At 35.8% G+C, this 11,980-nt stretch overlaps 1 non-coding gene across 1 annotated transcript; it reads left to right on the top strand.

Moving 5' to 3' along the window:
* Positions 1-7,727: 7,727 nt before the first annotated feature.
* On the top strand, positions 7,728-7,802 carry Trnas-cga (transfer RNA serine (anticodon CGA)). Its single transcript has one exon. It is a non-coding gene; the product is annotated as a tRNA-Ser (tRNA).
* Positions 7,803-11,980: the final 4,178 nt, after the last annotated feature.

The raw sequence follows: 11,980 nt of genomic DNA on the forward strand, positions 1-11,980 counted from the left end.
TGATCATTCAATTCTGCATTGACTTTTTTCTTGTTTATTACTGCAGTTGCAATTGCTGCAGATCAACCAGCATGAGAGCCAATTGTTGCTAGATAAGGTAAAGATACCAACAGGAATACCTAATGTAATAAGTAAATTTCCACCAGTTATTTTCTCTTTCCTTCTGTTTGAACATTAGTTAAAAATTGTTCAATGCTATTTTATTGATCATTATTCAGTTTAAATTTAATTGACTGGTTTAGTTTTACCCTTTGGTAGCAAAGTATAATCAATGCCAAAGTAATTCATTTATATAGATTAAACTTTTACTAATAGTTTTTACAATCCATATCCATTTTCATCAACATCAAAACTCGTTCTCAATTTTCTCTTTTCGTACATTATTCCTGTAACTGCAGTTGCTACTAATTTTTCTCATAATGAAGCATAACTTGCATGCATTCTCTCTTTTGCAACTAATTGAAGTTTTTTATCTGCTTCATGTCTTTTTTCTAATTCTTTATTATCTCTATAATAAATATCATGTTCTTTACATGCTTCATCTAGTAAATTAATTCTTCGATCTCCTCTAGCGAATCTTTTTTCTAATTTCGTTCCTGGACCACAAAATCTGTCGCCTGGAAGATGTAACTCCAATGTTAATTTGTTAACCAGTGTTTACTAATCCCTTTCCATCTTTGCACTTTTCCAAGATATTTTTTAAATAAATCTTTACCCATTTTCTTCAGTGAACTTATTTCTGAAGAATTTGAATCTGATGGTACTTTATATACTTTAGGAAAATAGACATTAACAATTCCTTTTATCAGTTTATTGTATTTTTTACCTATACTTGATTTTAATTTATTTGGATTAGTTTCAGAATATAATACTCCTGAATGGAACAGTATATCTGCATAATTTTTGTATATCAACAGAATCCAATTTTTCACCCATATTGTCCATAGTAATTTGTTTTTTAGTTAAAAGATTCATTAATCCATTTGTTTCTTCGTATTCTTTTCCACCAATTTTTAATTTATCGCCATCGAATTCAACCACAAAATAGCCAAAAAATCTAAATCTATGAACAGGTTTTAATCCAAAAGTTGGTTCTTCACTATGATTAATCTACTTTAACGTTCTTTCACTTCCATTTTTTTTAACATAATCAGGTTGTGTATTTTTATTGTCCGAATCTCCCTCAATTTTTCGATGTATTCAGGGGTTTTTCTCTTTTTCATATTTATTCAGTGCATATTGAATTTCTGATTCACTTAATGTATAGTCATACCCACCAGGAATATCATCAGACCAATCACGAAATTGTCTAATTGGTGATAAATCTACAAAATCTTCAATTTTTAACTCCAAATATTACATTAAAAATAATAAATAATATTTGGGTGAAGAAACAATGGAGAAAAAACCAAACATTCACATTACAGCAGACAAAATTTTAAATAGATTTGTTATCAAAAGTGATGTAAAATTGTACATGGATATAATAGATAGTATTGCAAATGTGCTTGGATTTAATGGACAAACTGTTGAAGTCAGAAATAAGACTGTTGGTAATGATATTCCTAAAATTATTCCATTTGAGTTAATCAACATAAATTTAAATCTAGCTGAAGGGACATTTGTAAAGCATACTGATCATTTTCATCAAGAAACTAATATTAATGTCTCATTCAAGCCAAATGCAGAATTTAGTGCACCAATAATTGATGTGCCACACTGTCCCATAAATATTGCTTTTTTGATCCTATTCAAGATTTAGAAATTACTAAAACAGATGAAAATCATAATTTATTTGATTTTAACGGTGCTTTGTAGCAGTTGTGTTAAAAATATCTTAATAAATTAATAAATCATGAATAAAATCGAGAGTTATCAGTTTTACTCATTCCCTGTGAATGTGGTGTCTAACTAAGGTAAACACACAAATAAGAACTTATAACTTCTTTATTATATAATTTTATAAGACAAAAATGTGTGTAGATTCCTAAGAGACTAAACTGCTGAGGTCATCGGTTCCTAGACACATTACCTAAACTAACTTATGCTAAGAACAACACACACACCCATGCCCAACGGAGGAGTCGAACCTCTGGTGGGAGGGGGCTGCGCAATCTGTGACATGGCACCTCAAACTGCGTGGCCACTCTTTGCGGCTATAAGACATGATTCAGCATGCTACTTAGGCAACAATACATTTGCAACTCTCTAAGACAAGACAATCTTCTTTTGTCTCTTGTGATGTCATGGAACACATATCTCTGAAGCCAACATTATCCATGTCAAAACACTCACTAACACGCACCAAAACACCATATGGCAGAGCAACCTACTCCCACATCACCCTCTTCTCAGTAAGATGGTCACAATTCACAGTATCACTTCCACTAGTCTTGAGGGAAATCGAATTACGCGACCAGATCTTGATGTTCATGGTTTTTTATTTTCAGGATGTTGGTCCTGGGGTGCTGGTGAACATGGAGGATCTTCTGGGAATTTAACGTCTTCGTTTAGCAAATATACAGGTTTCAATCGGTCAATGGAAATGTTTTTTATTTGGTCTTTCATTTTGAGTCCAAAAAATTTTGGTGTTCTTTCCACGACTTCATATGGTCCTTCATATGGAGGTACTAATGACTTTTTAACTCTGTCAACCCTTAAAAATACGTGTCTTGACGTACTGAGGTCCTTGTATACGAATGGTGTCTGTTTTACTTTGTGAGCTATTTGCACAGGTTTCAGCCAGTTCATATATTGTTTTAGTTGTGAAACAAATTGGTGTAAGTCTGAATCCCTTTTTGTTTCGTCTTCATGAAAAAATCACCAGGTATCCTGTTGGATGACCCATAAACTATTTCTGCTATCGTAGCATTCGTGTTTTTTCTGATTGAGCAAAGAAGGCCAAGAAGGATTACAGCAATTGTTTGAGTCTATTTCGTAGTTGAATGTGAACAGATTACTGCTTTAAGTGGGTGATGGAATATTTCTATTTTTACATTGGATTGAGGATGATATGCAGTAGTTTGAGTTTGTTTACAACCACATATTTTTGATAGTGCTTGAAATAGCAGAGAATTAAATCGTCTTCTGCGTTCGGTTACTGTTTGATAAGGTGTACCAAATCTAGTAATCCAACAACTGCAGAAAGTTTGAGCTACAGCTTCTGCTTGTATATCCCGAAGTGGTATTACCTCTGTCCAATTTGTAACTCTATTGATGCATGTTAAGCATTACATATATTCATCAGAAGGAGGCATTGGCCCTATCATATCCAGATAAATTACTTTAAATCGTTCATCAGTGTCAGGAAAGTGTACTATCGGGGATTGCACATATGGTGATACCTTGTTTCTTTCCTTTTTTTTGACAAGCGTTATATGCTCGTGACCAATTTGCAGTGTCCTTTTTTTATATTCATCCAGACACATCTTGATGTAATCATTTTTACAGTTGTCATGATACCTGGATAAGCCAAATAGTGATAATGTTGAAAAATAGCATTACGGAATTGTTCAGGAATATAACATCGAATACTCTGTGTCGAGACATCACACCACAACTGCTTTCCTATCTGAGTCAAATAGTATTTTAATTCAAGCGAAGTATTACTGCCAGATTGCAGTTGATGAAGCTCTTCGTCCTTTTCTTGTGCTTGGGCTATCTATTCATAGTTAATTCTAACCAGTTCTCCAAGCTTCAAAAAGCTATCAGCCGCAACATTTGCTTTTCCAGAAATATGTCGCAAATCTGTTGTAAACTGTGAAATATATTGTAAATAACGTAATTGGATTGAAGTTGCTTTCTCATTCTCCTGCTTGAATGCATATGTTAGAAGGTCAGTATAAATAAAAAAGTCTCTACCTTCTAACAGATATTTGAAATACTTGACAGCCATATATATACTAAGTAGTTCTCTGTGCACATGTGGAATACTTCTTGTGTCATCGCGAACTTTTTTAAAAATAATCCAGTATGTTTCCATTGTTCATCTTGCCATTGTTGCAACACAGCACCAGCTGAAAACTGATGCATCTACAACTAATGCGAGTTGGCTGTGAAAACCCGGAAATGTTAAAAGTGTTGCATTTGTGAGAGCTTCTTTACAATTTTGGAACTGAGCAATTGCTTCTTCTGTCCAGTCAATATGGCTTCAGTCATTTTTAATTGTTCCTTTTAGGTAAGCATTGAACAAGTCTTGGTTTTCTGCAGCACGCTTTACATGCCTACGATAAAAATTGATGATTCCTAAAACTTTTCGAAGTTTGTGAACAGTTTCAGGTCGCTTGTAGTTCATCAGTGCAGATACTTTTTCTGGATCCCGCTTCCTTCTTGCAGGTGTGATTAATTGTCTTAAGAATGTCAGTTCTTGCACTCCGAATACGGATTTTCCAACATTTATTACCAGACAATACTGATTCAATTGTTTAAAGAGTAAATTTAGATACTCAATATGTTGTTTTGGAGATTCTGATGCTACTGAAATATCATCCAGATATGGAAAGAAGAAATCCTGCTCTCTCACAACTTCTATAAACCTCTGAAATATTCTAGGTGCATTTCAAAGTCTGAAGCGAATATAATTAAATTCATACAGTCCAAAAGGAGTAATAACCACTGACTTTGGTTTGTCTTCTTCGGCTAATAGAATGTGATAATACGCTTTTAGTTGGTCCATCTTGGAGAATATCTTCTTTTTCTGCAGCATAAAATTTATGTTATCTACTTGAGGGGCTGGATACCAGTCTGGGAGAGTCCTCTCATTAAGATGACGATAATCCCCACAAACTCGCCACTGACCATTTCATTTCATAACAAGGTACAGTGGACTGGACCATTGTGATTGTGATGGACATATAATACCATTATTCATCAGAAACTAAAATTCTTTCTTAGCTAATTGCAATTTATGTGGGCCCAACCTATGAGCTTTACTATACACCGGTGGCCCACTAGAAGTAGTGATAGAATGCTGTACTTCATGCTTTAACACCTTTGGTATTATAGATGGTTTTGCTACCTCAGGAAATTTCTCTCACAGCTTTGAATACTGGCGTTTTGCATTGAGTGAGCTTAATGCATCGTTAGCATTCACAGTGGTTACCTCAGTGTAAATTTTTAACTTAGTAATGTTGTCTAACAGTTTTTATTTTTCAGATTTACGAGTAAACCAAAATGTTGAGGAAAATCGGCTCCCCATATTCCTGCTACTACAAAGGGCCATTAAAATTTACGTTTAAGACCTAAATCAATGGTTAACAGCTTTGACCTCTAAGTTTTTATTTCAAAACCATTTGCAGCATAGAGACTAAACTCAGAGGGTTCAAGTTTCTTTCTTTTAGACACTGGTATAACGGATAAATCTGCACCGCTATCTACGAGATAAGATCGTCCACAAGTTTAGCAAGCTTAGCAAATAATCGATATTGGCAGCTTACTGTAGGAACTAGGGTAGAACACTCAGCCGCTTCTGACTCTACCCTTCCTTGTTTTCCTTATTTTTGCATTGGCAAGCTGGTACACATTTTTCAGGTTTACACTGTGAGCCAAATTTGAAGTGATAATAACAGTATTTACCATTTGTGTTGAACCTTGTTCTGTTTTGATTCCACTGAGCGATCTGGATCTATTTGATTCTTGGAGCGTCTTAACTTCATTTTCTAAGTCTTTAATTTTTACAGGAAGATCTTGGACTGCTAAGGATGTGGAAGGAACTGATTGGGCTGAAGTAATTTGAAGCTCCTCAGCATATTGCATCTCCACTATATGATCGGCCATCTGCGCAATTTTGTCCATCGTTTCTTGCAATATCAGTAATATATTTCGACTATTACCAGGAAGTTTATCGAGCAACAATGTTTTTAAAGCGTTTTCCAACAAGTCGGTACCAGCATAGTTTCGCATTTTTCGTAATAACTGGCTAGGTTTCGTATCGCCCAGTTCCAACCCACCAAACAGTTTTTTTTATTTTACACTCCTCACTTTGTTTGAAAATTGCTGAGTCGTTCTTTTGCAGTGAATATTTATTATTTTCATCACTGGTAATCAGATCCCAGATGTTTTTGACATATTTCGGTTCAAGCTGGGTCAGCAGGTAATTGCTTCTGTTGCTATAGCAGCGATTGTAAACTGAGCTTCAGCTTGGCAAAACCAAATATCAGGCTTTTCGCCCAAACAGGAAGAAGCTTTACGCTTACCTTACTGATATCCAGAGTTCTCACAGGATGGCCCCCATCAAGTCCACTTTCTATTGGCATTTTGAGTATTTTTATTAAACACTGTCTGCGACGAATTCCAGCAGACTCTGCGTTGGACAATTCGCCAACAATTACGTTGCAGGTTTTTTTGTTGCCTCGCCGATCACGTCGGGGTCACCACTTATTGGTGGTGTCTAACTAAGGTAAACACACACAAATAAGAACTTATAACTTCTTTATTATATAATTTTGTGGCACATGAATCGGTGTGTTACTTAGGCAAAGATACATTTACAACTCTCTAAAACAAGCCAATCTTCTTTTGTCTCTTGTGGCATCATGGAACATATATCTCTGAAGCCAACCTGATCGATGTCAAAACACTCACTAACACACACCAAAACACCATATGGCAGAGCAACCTGCTTCCACAGAGAATTTGGTGGACCAATAATTCATGTGCCACACTATCCCATAAATATTCCTATTTTTGATCCTATTCAAGATTTAGAAATTACTACAACAGAAGAAAAGGAAAAATTAATTGATTTTAATGGTGCTTGTAAAACAGTTGTTTTAAAAATGTCTTAATACATTTTTTATCTAATAAACCATGAATAAAATCGAGAGTTATCAGTTTTAATCATTCCCTGTAAATGAGAAGACTAAAGATAATTTAAATGCTCCCAACAAGGATTCTGAAATTAACATAAATATTGGAGATGGATGGTCACATCATAATCATTCCCAATTATATATGAACTTCAGTATTATTGGAACCAATGGGTCAGATTATCCAACTTATGACAGGAAGTCCAATAAAAAATTAATCGATAGTTATGTTGCAAAAGTGTTTGATTTTATAACCATAAAGAAAGTAAATAATGTTATATCTAGAATAGAACATCCTTTTATTCCCTTGTCAGTCTTACTGCACTTCATCTGCTACTGATAAAATATGCTTGGAAGGACATATTAGTAATAGTGTGTGCTGGACCGAAGTAAAGCTGTGAGGACGGGGCGTGAGTCATGCTTGGGTAGCTCAGTCAGTAGAGCACTTGCCTGCAAAAGGCAAAGGTCCCGAGTTCGAGTCTCGGTCCGGAACACAGTTTTAATCTGCCAGGAAGTTTCATATCAGCGCACACTCCGCTGTAGAGTGAAAATTTCATTCTAGAAACATCCCCCAGGCTGTGGCTAAGCCGTGTCTCCGCAAAATATCCTTTCTTTCAGGAGTGCTAGTTCTGCAAGGTTCGCGCCGGCCGTGGTGGTCTCACGGTTGTAGGCACGCAGTCTGGAACCGCGCGACTGCTACGGTCGCAGGTTCGAATCCTGCCTCGGGCATGGATGTGTGTGATGTCCTTAGGTTAGTTAGGTTTAATTAGTTCAAAGTTCTAGGGGACTGATGACCACAGCTGTTAAGTCCCATAGTGCTCAGAGCCATTTGCGAGGTTCGCAGGAGAGCTTCTGTAAATTTTGGAAGGTAGGAGACGAGGTACTGGCAGAAGTAAAGCTGTGAGGACGGGAAGTGAGTCGTGCTTGGATAGCTCAGTCGGTAGAGCACTTGCCCGCGAAAGGCAAAGGTCCCGAGTTCGAGTCTCGGTCCGGCACGAGATTCTATTTTTCGTTGGGCTGATTATAATGATGCTGAAGTTGAAATTAAAGATGCATTTCCTAAGAAAGGAAAAATTGTAATAGAATCCATGAAAATTCGTGTAGCAATTGTTAAATATGAACCAAATTACGAGTTAGAACAACTAGAAAATATTTTGTAAAATGTAAAAATTCCATTATTTTTTTATGAACTGCAGACTGTAGAAGTTGCCAGATTAAATGGAAAGAAAAATTTAGAACTAGATATCATGAATTACTATAACTGAATGGAAATTAATTTTCCATATTTTCTATTTGTTGTATTTCAAACTAATCGAAAAAATAATCAGTTGTCTGATTAATCGCTTTATGATCATGTAAAGCTAAATATACTTTATTTGAAAAATGGAAGAAATGAAATCTTTCCTCAAGAAATGTGGAATCTAGATCCACCAAATAATAAGTTGAATTATTAGGATGCTTTTTACGATTTTAAATGAGCTAAACTACTAAAAAGAGGTGTAGATGTAAATACATAAATAGAGACTCATCCCATATATGTAATTAATATGACATGTAGAAAAAATGTTATTGCTCCTCAAAGAACCATGATGATACTGAGTGCAACTTTCAACGATAAGATTACGAATGACACACTTGCCTTTATAATTATGTGTGGTAAAAAGAATTTAACTTACAACTCACAACACAGAATACTTACTGAAAATTTTTAGTGATTAAAAAATTCTATAAGTTTTAAAAAAATTTAATAAGGTAAATGCATAAAAATATGAGAAAAGTTACAGAAGTATTCATGAAAATCTCATAATTGCTAGTGAATAATATACATTAACCTATTCATTTTCTTTATTTTCGTATGTTCACCTTTTATAAAAAATTATATTAAATTCGTTTTCTTATGTTCACATTTTATAAAAAGTATATTAAATTTATTTTTCCTACATTCACCCTTTATAAAATAGAGTGAATTTGACCTGAAAATATATATCATAGAAGTATTTTGTATGTTCTGGCTAACTTCTGGTGAACAAACTCGTGAGCCAGAATGTACAATATACTTCTACTTCCATAAGCATGCTTGTCAGGTATGGTGTCAAAAGCCTTTTGGAAATCCAGTAATACAGAATCAGTTTCAAATTCCTTGTCAATAGCACTCAACACTTCATGTGAGTAAAGAGCTAGCTATGTTTCACAAGAACGATGTTCTGGAAATCTGTGTTGACTTTGTGTCGATAGACTATTGCTCCAAGGTAATCAATAATTTTCAAACACAATGTATGTTTCCAAATCCTACTGCATGTCAACGTTAATGATATGGGCCTGTAATTTAGTGGATTACTCCTATTACCTGAATTGAATAATGGTGTGACGTGCAAAACTTTCCAGTCTCTGGGTACAGATCTTTCACTGAAAGAGCGATTGTACAAGGGGGTACCCAAAAAAATGGAATTATTTTTTAAAAGCTATATATTTTCAAACAGCCTTATCCACTTCAAAATATTCTCCATTAAAATTAATACTTTTGTCCCATTGGTGCTTCCACTGTTCAAAACATTTTGTGTAGTCATCTTTAAAAACAGCTGACAGCTCCTCTCTCGTTTTTTTCAATTTTGTCACGATGGTGTCCTTTCATGCCCCTTTTCATGCGTGGAAATAAGAAAAAGGCGCACGGAACCAAATCAGGCAAGTAAGGTGCGTGGGTAGCACAACCGTGCCATTTTTAGCCAAAAACTGTTTAACAGATATGATTGTGTGTGCACATGCTGTGTCGTGGTGGAAGAACCAGTCTCCTGACTGCCACACACTGGGTCTTTTCTGACAAACACTGTTGTGCAGTCTTCTTAAAACTTCCAAATAAAAGTTTCATTGACAGTCTGACCTGGAGGAACAAGCTCTGAATGAACTACGCCCTTGGCACAAAAAGAAAAAAACCAGTAGCATTGTTTTGATGTCTGATTTGACTTGATGACATTTTTTGGGTTGAGGTGATGATGATGTCTTCCATTGGCTTGACTGTTGCTTTGTTTCTGGGTCATAACCCTAACACCATGGCTCATCACTAGTAACGACCTTTGACAGACAATCTGGATCAGTTTCCAGCAGTTGTTTTACAGCACATGTTTCAACTCGACATTCCTTTTGATTGTTAGTCAGGACCTGAGGAACAAATTTTGCAGCAACTTTCTTCACTGCCAAATCTTCCTTCAAAATTCGCTGAACCGAGCTCCACAACAACCCACTAATATCTGATAGTTGATCAATTGTCTGTCGACGGTCTGTGAGCACAAGCTTTAGAATTTTTTTCAATATTTCCGTTGATTCGGGCAGTTGATGTATGACCAGAACATGGTTTTTTACAAATTGAAATGTCGCCATTTTTAAATCGAGCAAACCACTCATACACCTGAGATTTTACCACAGCATCATCTTGGTAAGCTGTTTTCAACATTAAAACAGTTACAGCAAACTTTTTCCGAGTAGAAAACAAAATTTCACAGCTGCATGTTGTTCACTTAAACTTGGCATAATAAAAAAATAAACAAGAACAAAATAACACTAGCAAAAACAATCACTGCAGATGAACAGAGCAAGCCAGGTTGACAACAGAGGCAGCACTGAAATGTCAATGAATTGCACTATACACGCTTAGCGGCAGAAATGCCTGTTGCAAGTTCCGCCCATGGCAATGTTACTCCTTTTTTGGGAGGTATATCCTCGTGTATGATTGTTAAGTATGGAGCTATTGCATCAGTATATTCTGAAAGAAATCTAATTGGTATCCAGTCTGGACTGGAAGGTTTGGTTATACTAAATGTTTTAAGTTGCTTCACTACTCCAGGGATATATACTTTTAAGGTATTCATATTGGCAGCTGTTCTTGATTCGAATTCTTGAGTATGTACTTCGTCTTTTTTGGTGAAGCTATTTTGGTAGACTATGTTTGGTAGCTCTGCTTTAGCAGCACAGTCACCTATAGTATTTCCATTGCTATCAAAGAGAGAAAGCATTGATTGTGTCTTACTGCTATCATACTTTACATACAAACAGAAGCTCTTTTAATTTTCTGCCAGGTTTCGAGACAAAGTTTCGTTGTGGAAACGATTATAAGCGTCTTGCATTGAAGCCCACACTAAATTTCGAGCTTCTGTAGAAGATCGCCTGTCTGGGGGGTTTTGCGTTCGTTTAAAATTTGGCATGATTTTTTCGTTGTTTTGTGTACTGACCTGTTTTGTGTACCAAGGAGGATCAGCTCTGTCGTTTTTAATTTATTTGGTATAAATCTCTTGATTGCTAGCGATACTATTTCCTTCAATTCAAGCCACATTTGGTCGACACTTACTTTTTTAATTTTGAAGGAGTGGAGATTGTCTCTCAGGAAGTCGTCAAGCGAATTTTTCTCTGCTTTTCGGAATAGATGTATTTTTCGTTTATTTTTGGTGGCTTGGGGAGTTACAGTATTAATTTATTTACTGGGTTTGTGTACATTAAAACTTCGTCAAATCTTTCTGTGCATACTAACCTTGAATCTTACTGGTTCAGGATTTATGATCAAAGAACTACCCAGGTGTGGAATGCTTGTGAGATATATGGTCCTTCATAAGGTAACTTCCACTTGCTGTTATTTCGTTTGTGCCGTGTAAATCTGCAATGAGTTTTGAGTAAAACATAATTTCCTACTTCATAATTCTATGTGCTTATGAATTTCTTGTTATAAGGTGATTTTCTCAGCTATATGTGATGAGTGAGTGCAGTTAACACTGTTCTTGTCTTTTCTACATAGGATTCTGCTTGTTTTGGAAACTTCGGAAGGGGATCTAACCACTCGCTGCTTTCTTTGGCGTTCAACATCAAATCTGCAAGAGTGTATTGTGTCTCTAACGTAGGCAGATGGCTCACTGTCTGCTTAAACACATCAAGATACTGCACCCAACATGTGTGTTGCTTGACTTTATATTTGCCTCACATTACTCGCTGTCTGCTCTTTCTCTACTTCCCTGTGTTTTTCATTGCATTCCAAATCGCAAACACTCTGACATCCAAGCCACTCTACATCAACAGTCTCATCCCCGCACAACACCCAGCTACGTAACCACACTGATTGTTGAGGCAACATCTCACGCCATAAATTCCTTCCACCGATAATTATTCATTCTTCACATTTCCTTTCAAGTTAA

Source organism: Schistocerca cancellata, chromosome 5, assembly GCF_023864275.1.
Source record: "Schistocerca cancellata isolate TAMUIC-IGC-003103 chromosome 5, iqSchCanc2.1, whole genome shotgun sequence".
Taxonomy (NCBI): Eukaryota; Metazoa; Arthropoda; class Insecta; order Orthoptera; family Acrididae; genus Schistocerca; species Schistocerca cancellata.